The sequence below is a fragment of the Odocoileus virginianus genome, chromosome 20 (assembly GCF_023699985.2).
Source record: "Odocoileus virginianus isolate 20LAN1187 ecotype Illinois chromosome 20, Ovbor_1.2, whole genome shotgun sequence".
In the NCBI taxonomy this organism is placed as follows: domain Eukaryota; kingdom Metazoa; phylum Chordata; class Mammalia; order Artiodactyla; family Cervidae; genus Odocoileus; species Odocoileus virginianus.
The window spans coordinates 17,304,561-17,318,133 of record NC_069693.1 but is presented as its reverse complement, the minus strand read 5'-3'; the positions used below and the strand labels follow the sequence as shown (position 1 = coordinate 17,318,133).

The following is a 13,573-nucleotide window of genomic DNA, read 5'->3' as shown; positions in this document are numbered from 1 at the left end:
GGAGATGCACTCAAGGCCACCCAGCCAGTCATTGGAGAGCTGAGACAGGCCCCCGGTCCATCCCATCATTCTCATCTTTCTCCCACAGGATAACGGAGATGGGTACTCCTAGACCTGCCATTCCAGATGGCTTCCCTCTGCCTCCCAAGAACGGTGCCCTGTTGATTCTCATTGCAACAGAATGAATTTAGGACTAAGGATTCAGTCCTATCAGTGGGCTTGCATGCCCTGCATCAAACACAAAGTGCATCCCCCACTGTGCTGCCTTCAGCTCCCCGCCCCAAGGCCATAAGTATCTCTGCTGCTCTAGGGAATGGTCTGGGGCCCAGCAGGGGAAAGTTGGTTTGCCCGATGCCCTCAGCCAAACCTGCACAGGCCCCCTCCTGCACCCACACCTTTGGTGGCAACAGAGGACCTCCCGAGCCTTTGTTTTCTCTCCTGGGGCCTGGGATGTGGACTCAGGAGGCCATCTAGTGCATATGTCCTTTTCCCTTAGTTGAGATGCAAAGGGACCAGTTTGCCACTGATCTTTCAGTGGAGACACACATATCAAGAACCCTAAGTGCGCACAGGGCTCCATGCCGGCTTTGCAGCATCTCTCCACCTTCCTTGCTGCAGAGGCCGAGCCTGACTTTCAAAAAAGGGCATGCAGTCCGGGGCAAATCCCGAGGAGGATAACTCAGTGTACATTGGTGCCCGGGATGGCAGTCCCCCTTTGGGGATTTTCCTGAGGGCCTTTAGAAACCAGAAAGAAGTCTGAGTGCAAAACTGAACGTGTAGCGTATATCAAAGGAATGCAGCATTGTTGATTCTTGGCGGGTCTGCCTGAATATTAGATGCAAATAAGTGCTAATAAGTACAGTGGGAAAAGCTAATGGAAAAACCGTCCTTCCCAGTTGGATCACTGTGCATAGATGCACAGGGCAGCCGAGACAGCCTGACCAGCCACACTCACGCCTGGCCTGGCCCAGGGAAAACTCTGTGCAGACATGTCCTGTGGAGGCAGAGCTTGTGTAGACTCATCCAGTGGAAACACTTGTGGTCCAGAGCCTCTTCCTGGCTGCAGGACTGGGGTCAGGGGACAGAAACTCCGCTCTGCATCCTTTCCCCACTGCCCAGTTTGTGTGTGTGTGTGTGTGTGTGTGTGTGTGTGTGTGTGTCTGAGTGAGTGTGCATGGCACTGAAGAAGTTCCCTTGACCACCAGGCTTCTTCAGCAACCAGCCCAGCTGCACAGCCAGGACCTCTCACCAGGCGGTGAGAGGCGACTGGAGGTGTAGGCAGGAAGGGCACAGGGGCTGGGATGGGGCAGTGCACTCGGCTCCTCCTCGGGCAAGTAGCTTTCTGCTCACTTCACCAACAACCACAGCCCTCCTCCTTGCCATCTTCCCTCTTGCTCTGTTCCGATAGCTTTTGCTTATGGGATGGATAAAGACGCTACTGTCCTGCTCTCCTTGGACTGCAAGGAGATCAAACCAGTCAATCCTAAAGGAAATCAGTCCTGACTATTCTTTGGAAGGACTGATGCTGAAGCTGAAGCTCCAATACTTTGGCCATCTGATGCGAAGAATTGATTCATTGGAAAAGACCCTGATGGACATGAGTTTGAGCAAGCTACAGGAGTTGGTGACGGACAGGCAGGCCTGGTGTGCTATAGTCTATGGGGTTGCAAAGAGTCAGACATGACTGAGTGACTGAACGGCCTTGCTTTCCCTGACATTGGGGCCAAACTTGTACCTCAGTTTCCTCCTCTATAAAACAGGAATAACGCCTGCTTCGTTGTTGCAGGAACTAAGGGAGATCAAGGTAGCCTATCAGCAGGTAACATGAGAGGAGGGTGAACATCCTTCACTTGATTTTCCTAAAGGTTTCTGAAAATACTGGTCATCCCTTCAAGATGAAGAGGTGACTGATTTACAGTTTCATACAGTTTCTGTGAAAGCCAGCCTGCTTTCCCTCCTGGCACCTGCTTGCCCCCTGCAGGTGGGGGCTGCCGCTTCTCCTAAAGAACAAGGACAAGAATCAGAAGCCCCACCGACTCCCTCTGCCTCCCTGCTCTGCGCCGGGGTTGTGTGGCTATGGATATGTCATGTGTCCACTTGTTATTGTAGGGTGTGTAGGCAGAGGCGTTGGTGGACCCAGGCTGACCCCTACGCCCTGACACAACAGGGACTTCAAGGAGATAGCCTTCAAGGGAAAGCCTGGGGCACTTTCAGCTGAATCCAGAGCCCCAGGAATTTGGGGATCCATGCGGACACAGCGCTCGAGGCTGCCCAAGACCTCGACTGAAAGCCACCGAGGTTGTAGCCCAGAAACCTCTCACTATCCTCGGACCTAGCCTCTGCGTTCCGCCGCCCCGGCGTCCCCGCAACGTCGGGTCCTAGGCGCGCCCTCCTGCCCAGCTGCGGTCACGGCCCGCTCTGGTGACGCCTTGTCCTCTTCCAGGGTCCGCGCCGGCGTGCGACCCAGCGAGGCAGAGGCAGCGCTCCGGCCGCGGTCTGGAGCCAAGTGGCCGCCCAGAGTCCGGCTCAGGGGGAGGCTGGGAGACCGGCGCCGCCCGGGGCATCCCCACCCCCACCCCCACCCCCGGGGCCGCCGGACCGCGCCCAGCGGCGTCTCCCTCCCAGCTTCGCCGCCCGTGGGGCCGCGGGAGTCGGAGAGCGCGCGTGGGCGCGGCGCCCGTGAGCTCCCAGGAGGGAAGAGGCGATTGAGGTGTGATCCCCTCCAGACCCGGCCACCGCCGCGGCCGCCACCACCGCGGGGCGGGGCCCAGGCCGGGGGCGGGGCGCCGGGCGGGCGCGGCGCTATTTCCAGCCTCGCCGGAGGCTCCGCTCGCACTTCGCTGGGAGCCTTCCTGGTGCGAGAACCGGATCCAGCGCCGCTGTGAGGAGAGGAGACGACGGCGGCGGGAGGCGGGAGGGGGGCGGACCGGAGCCGGGGACAGAGGAGGAACACGCCGCCGTGCCCTCTCCCTCTTCTGCGCGCTCCGGTGGCCGGCCCCGCGCCTGTCGCCTCGCCGACCGCACGGGGCTTCGCTCGGAGCAGGAGGAGACGCCGGGCCCGAGCCGGGGCGGAGGTCCTGCAGCCCGGGCGCCCCGGAACGGAGGATTCGCAGTGGAGGACCGCGCCGGGGCTGGAGCCTCCCGCGGCCCCGAAATCGCCGACTGCGCCAGGTAAGTGCCCCACCCCGTCCCCGCCCTGTGCCAGCTCCCGCCGGGAGCGGCGCCCCGAAGGGTCCCCCGGGACTGCACTGCGCCCCAGCCCCGAGAAGCCCGGAGAAACGGCGCGGTAAGAGTTCCAAGCCGCGGGCGGGGATAGAGCGCGCGGGGTTCCAGTCTGGCCGCACTTTGGGGATTGGCTCCAGTAGCGGGAACTTTAATTAGACTTTTGCTCCTTGGATTTTGCTTTCGCCGCGCGTCTGTGAACTGTCACCCCGCGGGCTCAACTCGGTCCCTGCGGATCCTCCGCTCCTCTTCTTCGCCCTGGATGCTGGGCGCGGGGAGGCAGCGTCGGCCCCGGAGAGAGCCGTGCGGGAGCCCGGGGGCGCCCCGAGCTTTCCCGCGCGCTGGGGACGGGGACTCGGGGACAGGTTGTGACGGGGAGGCCCGAGGGAGGAGTTAGAGGCTACCTTCTTGGCTTCCTACGCTACGGCGGAAGGTGCCCTCGCGTTCCATTTGCGCGCATTCTCACCCCGCGACTCTCCGGGGCACCAGCCTGTTTTGTACTCAAGGGGAGTGTGTGTGCGTCAGTGATCCTGTGAAGGTGTGTGCGTGCGCGTGTCCAGGCGTGCAGTAGTGCGGGAGCCCGGGAGTGGGCGGTGAAAGGAGCCGCTTTGCCGCGGGACCCAGCCGAGCTCCGGAGGCGGCTGCAGCTCCGGCTGCTGGCTTCTAGTTCTGCGACCGGCTCTGGCCTCGCCCGAGGCCGTCCCCGCCCGGCCGAGGCGCGTTCGCGGGATTTAGTTGTGCCAGTGCTGGCGCTTGTGTCGCAGGTGACCCCTGTCTCTTCCCCTAACTTTGGCGGTACATTTAGGGCTCCAGGCCCTGCGACCCCGACCTGGAGCTGGCAGCAACCACCCAGCGCCCTGGGCTGTGGGCACTCGCTGCCCGGCTGTTGTCCTAGCTGAAAAGTAGGGGCCAACCCTGGGATTCCTTGTCCCTTAGCGGTCTCCGATAGTGTGGTGGACCCTGGTCCTTGGGCCCCCTCCCAGCTGGAGCCTGGGCCGTGATTGGCTCTGCTAAGTGAAGCGGGCCGGGCCCCCTGTCTGCTTGGCCGCAGTCTGGCCTGGCAGCGGAGCCTGAAGGAGAGGCCAGTGCATGAAGGGACCAGTGTGGGAGGAGTGGTGGTTGCAGGAGGGGTTAGGGGCAGACAAGCCCCTTTCCCATCCCTGGACTGCTTACAAGCTGCACTACCAAGACCCCTTCCTTCCGCTGATCCCTCAGATCTGAGTTCACCTTGACCCTTGCCCATGGGGTGGAGAACTTTCCCTAAGTCCAGCCCTAGAACAGTGCAGCCTCCAGGCAAGAATGGCAGAGCCCTCTTTAAAATTTCCCAGCTGCCATAGCCTCTCCTAGGCACCCTCTGCTCCTGTCCCAAAAGCAAGGCAGACAGGCCACCAGGAAGGGTGACATTCTGGCCCCTGGAGGAGGCCCTGTTTTAATCCAGACAGCCCACTGCATATGGCAGGACATGTTGTGGGGCGCCCTTGGCCAGCATGAAGCACATTCCAAAGACTTGGTCAGACTTGCCTCTGTGAAGTGACCCAAAGGAGGAATAACATTCAGACTCTGAAGAGAATTGAGCCTCATAGGATGATCGATACTCCAGTAGCAGTTGAATAGAAAAAAAGCCCCCGCAAAGCCTGACCCCATCCATTGTCTGGCCCTTTCACCCTGGGACAGAGGGAAGGCACAGCATATTTATTTATTTACCTGGAATCAGACTCCGCGAGAGTGAATTATGTTCCCCCAGTATTGATTTTTAAAAAGACCCCAAATTAAAAAGTGAAGGCTTTCTTAAAGCAAGGTCAAGGATTAATTATTTATAGAGAGACATCAATCAATCAGTGGGGGGAGGGGCTCACTTCCAAATTGCCTGAGCAGGCAAAAGGGAGCATCTTCTGATTTTCCCTGTTTCTACTAGGAAAGAAACAGCCTTGTCTGACCTCTTGGGCTTCGCAGAGTTGTCCTGAATGGTGACCGGAGGAGTATGCTCTGTAACTCAGCCTGCAGTTGGAGATGCCTTTTTAATCTTGTAGCCAGAATATCACTTGGGAAATTTCATGCATATTTGCTGTGTTTCCATAATGAACATTTACTGATTACAGAGTATCAAGGGAATTTCATTTTTTAAACATTTATTCAAATCTCTGTTTATGAAAGCTAATAAGTCTGAGAAAGTTCAGTAACTACTTTTTTTTTTTTTCCTTATGGTTGTTGGGAAAATATGCCTGGTGGGCTCATCTCAGAATTTACCTTCTGAAGGAGGAACATCAGATTCTCCTGATTGGAAATGCCGTGCAGGCTGCTTCTCTGCTCATCACTCTGGTGTCAGTGGTGGCCGGATAGGCTATTTGTGGTTGTGCCGAAAAAAGAGATGGGAGTTTTATTCATTGCTAGCTGATGCATCTGGTTGAAGGCACTTGCAATAGGCACTGGGGTCTTTGGGGGAATGATGGGGGAAGGTGTGGTGCCCAATCTGTTGCCTGCTGCCTGGCCTAGAGTCTCAGACACCTGTCTTAGCCATACCTTCCACACCTCCCTGGTTTACCCATGTGTGGCAACCATGTGGGAGAAACATGGAGCTTGGAGGGAGCATATGGGCAAGAAAGTGGACAAAGGATTATGGTAGCTCTTTCATGAATAACTATGGCAATTAGAGTCAGTAAACTCTGTGAAACAAGTACCCAGCCTTTCAGTTAATCAGAAGGTAATGAGTTATAAACAGGAGATTTATGTAGTGCTGGCCCAAGGAGATCAATGTGACTGTGACACGGGACGAGACATGAAAAAGCAATCAAGAATGACTGTCTGGACGTGTATGTGGCCACAGTATCTGGGAGCCTGGGGATGTTTGCTGGGGACAGGCGACAGGGTGCTAACAGCGTGGTGACTGTAGGCTCCCTGGCACTGTCTTTGGAGCCACCGCCAAAGCTTGTCTGACGCCAGAGCAGCTGTGTTCCCTCCCTCCTGGGAAAAGGCTGCCCAAAGGCAGAGGAAACCCTTGAGTTCAGGCAGCCAGAGGACAGAGCCGCATTAGCTCAGGTAGCAGAGGACACAGGAGACGCCGTCTCATTTCCTTCCGGCTGGAGGATGTGTGACCCCGCGGTCGGTAAATCACGGCGGCAGAAGATGAGACTTACAAATTGGCCGTGGGAAAAAGTTGTGACTTTTACCCTGTACAAAACTACCTGTCATTTGTGATCTGGTGCTCTAGCCTGCACCTGCTGGCCACAGATGCATCCTCAGCCACCGGCAGGATGAAGCAGCCTGTGTGCATCCAGGTGGGTTGACAGCAAGAAGCAAAATTCCATCGTGAAAGCCACCTTTGGGAAAGTCAAGAGAGTGTCTGCAGGCAGGGGGGCCTGGGTCCCAGCATTTCCACTCCCCACGTTGAAGGTCACGCATTTCTGGGAAATCGGTACTTCTTGCTATTGGTGACTGAGAGCAAGACACCCTGTCCCTGCCATCCCAAGGCCAGAGCTGGGCCTGGTCAGTGACATTTATTTGACCTAAATTAGAACTCTTAACATTGAAACCTAAAGCTAAAGAATGCTCCCAGCATCAGACTCCTTGTCCCCCTCCATTCAGTGACCAAACATAAGCTTGTATTTGGTGTCTGTTGTTGGATCAGGCTCTGGGGAAGGCCAAACCAAGAGTGGTCCCTCCTCTCGCAGGTTTTGTCATCTGGTGGGACAAAAACTCCGTCATGATCTGCTCATCATGCACCGATTCATGCTGTGCCAGACAGCCCCATTACTAAACAGGTTACCAACGCATGTGTGATTCTAGGCCCTGATGAACGTGTAGAGGAAATGTCTATGTGGTTGCGAGACAGAAATTTACGATAGAGTAATCTGACCTAGACTGAGGGCCCTGGAGGACTTCCTGGAGGAGGTGACTCTCCCACTGAGCTCTGAAAGAAGAGCTGGAACTAAGCATGGAGGGAGCTTTTCAGTACAAAATGTGAATGAGTGAGAGAGATGGAACCCTGACCAGGAGCGGTGGGAGGGCCCACGTGGCCAGCAGGGTGAAAGAGGGGGAGATGGGGCTGGAGACACAGGCAGAGTCCTGACTGTAAAGAGCCTCCAAGGCCAGGGAGGGACCTGGGACTGCTGCAGAGCAGGGAGCCCAGCGAGGAGGGGGCCGCAGTAATCCTGGCGGGAGACAGCTGTGGTCCTCCAGAGGGACGGTGGACCTGAATCTACTGGGGCCCGGTTCAGTGCAGAGCAGAGAAGATGAGGGGACGTGGGAGGGTCAGGACCACGGCTGGAAGATGTCAGCACCCTGAAGCAGGGCCCCTCAGACCAAAATGTTCCACGTGCTCCTCCACTCTCGTTGGGTTTGATCCCCCAGGGCTGGCAGGTCAGGCTGCCACTTGTGTGGCCCTGCCTCTGAGCGCCTGCCCACCTGTCTCACCCCCCACCCCCCCAGCCAACCCCTGAGCCCTTGGGTCTTCTGCTGCCTTCCCCCAGGTGTTCACCACTTAGGCCTGGCTCATGGTGGGCGCGCAACAGGTGATAGCGCAGGGTCAGTGCTCTCATGAGGACAGTTGATCGGACACCCTCCTCATGGCCCCCTGCTGGCCAGAGGTTTCATCTTCGGTAGGTCCTGAAGCTGCCACCCTCTTGAGTCTGGCCGGTAGCTGGTGGGCACCTGCCCGAGAAAAAGCTCCTCTCCTGGGCCCTCCCTTGGTTCTCTCTCCTTTCCTTGCCTGCCCGCACCCTCTGCGACGGGCTCTGCCCATGGCCTCAAGCTCCTAAACCCCCTCCAATGTCAGTGAGCTCCCCATGGCTGGCTGAGCTCGGCTCAGGCCCCTGGCTTCCCTGCAGACCTCGGCTGGGTCCCCCTGGCTCTGTCTTCCAGAACGCGGGTGGGGGAAGCAGGTCTGTGAGTCACCCCGCTTCCCGTTGTTCCCACGCTGCTGGCTTTGGGCCCTGAGCCGAGCGGCCGTGCTGAGCTGCAGGCAACAGCCTGGGTCGCAGTCACCTTGTCCTCACTCTGCCTGGCCCTGAGCCAGCTCCTCCCTGGCGGGCCGGGCTCTGGGATGGGGGCAGTGAGAGCCCAGGAGAGGATGCTCGGAGGCACAGGTCTACTCCACGGGCCCCAGGCCTCTCTGGGTCTGATTCTTCCAGCCCTTGGGCTCTTTGCCTGGAGTGCGGCCTCATCAGATCAGCCTTCCTTTCTATTCTGGCTGCCACCACCCCCCCACCCCCCACCCCCCCACCCCCCCCCCCCCGCTGCCTTGCCACCGCGGACCACAGGTCATGCCCTTGTGCTTGTCAGTCTTGTGAGTGGAAAGGTGACCCAGGAGAGCATGCCCACCAGCAGACCCTAGCCCGGGCTCACGTTGACTCATACTTGGCAGACTAGTCGTCCCCACTTCTGAGGCTGCCTCTTCTTGGGGGGCTGACTCATCTCCCTGGACAAGTCCCATCTGTCCCAGCCTGTGGGCACCAGGACCCTCCTCCAGCCCTGAGACGTGAGGGCTCTGCTTCTCCTGCCCCGCAGGGAGCATCCAGGCCCCCAGCGAACACTGACGGTTGTCCTGCCCCATGCCACACCTCCTGCCAGGTCTGGGGGAAGCCGAGCGAACGCAGCAGGGCTTGGTGTAAATCCTGGTCTCCCTGGTGTCTTGGCTGAGACGAGCTCGGCATGGAGAAGGTGGTCAGTGATGGCGGGCAGAGTGAGCCTAACCCTGCAGTCTGTCTACACTGGCGAAACCCTTGTGTGCTGCAAATACTCTGTCTACACCAGCCGAGCCGGTGCGTGGTCCAGGCAGTCTGCCTACACTGAGTCAAGGGCATGAGTCCTGGAATCTTCCATTTAGTCCATGCCTGCCCCACTTTCTGTGGAGTCTTTGTACAAACTCTAAAACTCTCTCTGGCTTCAGGGGCTTCCCTGTGGCCGAGCTCAGCTCAGCCCAGCTTCCCCTCACACAAGCCCCTGACCGTCAGGCTCCATCTCCCAGAGCTGGGGTGATTAAGCCCAAGGTACAACGCAGTCTGTCTATAACCGGATGTTGAACCCAGTTCATGATGTAAACCATTTGTCTACGCAAGTGGAAACAGTGGATGATGCAGCCAGCCTTTTGGGGATTCCTTCTGCCTCGTTCACCAGGAATATTCTTTTTATCCTTTCCCTTATATACATGCGTTCATGCTAAATCACTTCAGTCGTGTGTGACTCTTTGTGACCCAAAGGACTGTAGCCCGCCAGGCTCCTCTGCCCATGGGATTCTCCAGGTAAGAATACTAGAGTAGGTTGCCATGCCCTCCTCCAGGGGATCTTCTTGACCGAGGGATTGAACCTGCGTCCCTTATGTCTCCTGCATTGGCAAGCGAGTTCTTTACCACCAGCGCCACCTGGGAAGCCCTCCCTCATATACATCTAGGTCCAATTTGAGCCTTCCTTCCAAGGGGCTTTTCTCAATGGCTCCCTCAGTCTCCCGTGTCTTACTTGGATCTCTGGTGGGGCTGGCGCAGGACTGGGGGTGGTGGGCACATGGAACGTGGTGACCCGCTGCCATATGGTGCTCTCAGCCAGGTGCCCCTCTCCTGTCCCTGTGCTTGGGGACTGAGCCTGCTGCTGGCACAGTGCAGGGGCCACCTGCTGTCCGTGGGCACAGCCACCTCGACATCCTGCACAGCAGTCACTCCCGAGTCATGTCGGCCTGGAGATGCTGAGAAAGATTGAAGGCAGGAGGAGAAGGGGGTGACAGAGGACTAGATAGTTGGATGGCATCATCGACTCAATGGACGTGAGTTTAAGTAATCTCCGGGAGATGGTGAGGAACAGGGAATCCTGGCCTGCTGAGTTCATGGGGTCACGAAGAATCAGACATGACTCAACAGCGGAACAGCAACACTGCCTCGGTGTGCGTGGTGAACCTCATTGCTTCAGGCTGTGTGCATGGTGAACCGCATTGCTTCAGGCTGGGTCCGTCTTGCCATCTCCTGCTTAGACTCCGGGCCTCTGTCTCCACTGATAGCATTTCACCTCCTGAGGGTTGGCACATCTGCAAATTTAATTTCATGACCATTCATCCCTGGGAAAACACAATCTCTGCCTATTATTTAACGCTTCTCAATTCCCTCTGCCATGAATTAAAGTGTCAATGGACAGCCATGGCAACCAGCTCCACCCCCTCGCTCCCCGCCACCACCCCACTGCTGCTGGCTTGGGGTTGTGACTCAAGCCAGCACCTGGAGTCAGAATGCCTGGGTTCAAGGCCCAGCCTCACCACGTGGTTGCTCTATGGACTGGGGACTCCGTTTCCTCACCAGTGAAATGGAGGTGACAATAGAATACACCTCCTAGAGCTGTTGTGCCTAATAGACAACCCGCCCACAGTAAACGGCAACTGCTGTTACTTCGTCATCTTCATAAACTCCTGTGTTTGGTCTTTTAGCCAAGGTTCAGTCCTTGTCCGTCTCAGGAGCAAGGAAACCTGGCAATCAAGGGATGTCTAGTGATGTGACGAAGGCTTAGGGTCGCATGTGGCCCTACTGACTGGTGTCCCCTCTCTCAGCTGTCTCCTATGGATGCCTCTTCCTTGTCCTGCATGCAGGACATTTGAAATCTTCTAAAAAAAGAATTTATTGAAGTTTCATTGATTTCCAATGTTGTGTCAATTTCATCTGTACAGCAGTGGTTCAGTTATACATGTAAATATTAATATATATTCTTTTTCATATTATTTTCCAATACATTTATCCCAGAATATTGAATATAGTTTCCTGTGCTGTACAGTAGTATCTTGTTGTTTATCTATCTTACATATAATATTTTCCATCTGTTGACACCACACTCCCAGTCCTTCCCTCCCCAAAACCCCTCTTGGCAGCCATTAGTCTGTTCTCTGTATCTTTGAGTCTGTTTCTGTTTCATAGATAAGTTCACTTGCATCATGTTTTAGATTCCACATGTCAGTGATATCATGTGGTATTTGTCTTTCTCTTTGTGATTTACTTTGCCTGGTACGATGATCTCCAGGTCCATCCGTGTTGCTGCAAATGGCATTATTTCATTCTTTTTTGTGGCTGAGTAATATTCCATTGTATGTATGCACCACATCTTCTTATCCATTCATCTGTTGACGGATGTTATGTTATTTCCATGTCTTGGCTATTGTGAATAGTTTTGCTGTGAATGTGGGGGTGCGTGTATCTCTTTGAATTAGAGTGTTCTCCGGATATATGCCTGGGAGTGGGACTGCTGGATCGTATGGCAACTCTATTTTTAGTTTTTTGACGAACCTCCACACTGTTTTCCATAATGGTAGCACCAATTTACATTCCCACCGGCAGTGTAGGTGGGATCCCTTTTGAAAACTTTTTTGTTCTAAATGCAGTACGCACTCTGAAATGCGCACAGATTGTGGTATATGATGCAGTGAATATCTGCAAACAAAACAGACCTGTGTGCCCTGCACCAGAGTGGGGATCAGAACATGGCAGCGTCCCTGTGACCCCTTCCAGACGCTTCCCCTCCAGCACGGGTGACTACTGTTTTCTTTGTTTTTAAACTTGACAGAAGTGGAGTCGTAAGTCTGCGGACCTTTGTGTCTGGCTTACCATCATGTTTGTGAGAGTTCCCCACGTTGCTGTAAATAGTTGTAGCTTGTTCTTTTCTGTTTTCCTTTTCTTTTTGGCCTCTCTGGGTCTTTGTCGTGGAGCACGGGCTCTTCTTTGTAGCTCGTGGACTCTCTAGTTATGGCACTTGGGCTTACTTGCCCTGTGGCATGTTGGATCTTAGTTCCCTGACCAGGGATCAAGCCTGTGTCCCTGCATTGGAAGGTGGAATCCTAACCACTGGACCACCAGGAGAGTCCCGGTTTGTTTGTTCTTGTTACTGTATAGGATCCCATTGTGTGAAGACATCCCAGTTTCTTTATTGGTTCTCCTGTTGATTGACATTTGGGTTGTTCAGAGTTTGGGGCTTATGGACAGTGCTGCTATGGATCTTCTTGCGTGTATCTCTTGGGCGTAGGTACACATTTTAGTAAGCATGTACCTGGAAGAGAATTGCTGAGTCTCAGAATATGCCCATGTTCATCCCGTAGGTGATGGCCAACAGTTTTCTACAGTGGTTGTACTAATTCCCCTGACGCATACCAGGCGCATATGAGAGTAGCAGCTGTTCCACTTCCTCTCCCACACTTTCTGTTGTCAGTTTCTTTCATTTTAGCTCTTCCATGAGTACGTAGAGGTATCACACTGTGGTTTTCATTTTATTCCCCAGACAACTAATACTTTTTTTTTTTTGGCCAGAGATGCATTGAAGTTGAAAACATTCTTGAACAAATTTGAAAATTCATTTCCACCTCTAAAACATGAAGTGTCTTAAATATCTAGGGTGCTGGTGATTCCCTCTGCCAAGCAGGTGTAAATCCGCCACATTGTTAGGCAACAGGTAGACAGGTGTTTCTCTGGATGAAGCTGGGGACCTGGGCACCTGTCCCAGAATCACTGGATGAATTCCCAGGGTCTGTCACACTCTCTGGGGCTTGTCTTTCTTTCCCTTCACAAATCCCAGGAGCATTGAGACCACCCCGTGTGGTGTGTGCACAGCTGTGTCTCAGCGCCTAGGACAGTCGCGGTGCAGAGTGGGACCCGTGAACACCCCCTGAATGAAGGGCCAGGCAACAGAGCGTGGCCCATTGGCTCCTGTCCTCTCCCACCCCAGATGACTGGACAGGGCTTGTTGGAAGCCTGGGCTGCTATAGGGAGGGCTCTGGAAGGTGAGTTCTCCAGCCCTGGAGGGTGTCCCATCCTGGTGCTCCAATCTTCTTAACTCTGGGGTACCCAACCTGTATTGACCTTTTAGGAGCCAGGCCTCCCACAGGAGGTCAGTGGCGGGCAAGGGAAGCTTCATCTGCTGCTCCCCATCTCTCCCCATCACCCACATTACCACCTGAACCATTCCCACCCTCCCCCATCACCCAGTCCATGGAAAAATTGTCTTCCAGAAAATCGGCCCCTGGTGCCAGAAAAGTTGGTGACCGCTGCTCTCAAAGAACCCCTCCAGCAGCCATGCTCACCCCTAGGGCTCCAGGCACTGGCTGTTTAGAAGCACCTCTGGGCTCCTCGTCCCTGATGGGCTTATCTGTCATTGGGTCCCTCTGTAGAAAGCAAGACTCCATCCCCCCTCCAAGGTGCCTCCTCAGCTTTTCAACACCAGCTTCTCACAGATGACATGAAAAGGGTGCAGAGGACATGCCCTCCGGTGACGTGAAGGTGAAAGCGCCATGTCTATCACCTCATCTGCTCCTGCCCCATCACATTTTGATGGGGACCATGATAGAGCCTCCTTTCTTTGGGGGTGGCTTGGTCTTTTTCTCCTCAAGTGTGACATCATT

At 55.2% G+C, this 13,573-nt stretch overlaps 1 protein-coding gene across 1 annotated transcript in view; it reads left to right on the top strand.

Annotated features, from left to right (window-relative positions):
• The first annotated feature begins 2,461 nt into the window (after window positions 1-2,461).
• CHST8 (carbohydrate sulfotransferase 8) overlaps window positions 2,462-13,573 on the top strand; it is a 146,630-nt gene continuing 135,518 nt past the window's right edge. Inside the window, exon 1 of the mRNA XM_020899192.2 lies at window positions 2,462-3,171. The gene's annotated coding sequence lies outside the window, so the exon portion shown is untranslated. The remainder of the gene's footprint in view (window positions 3,172-13,573) is intronic.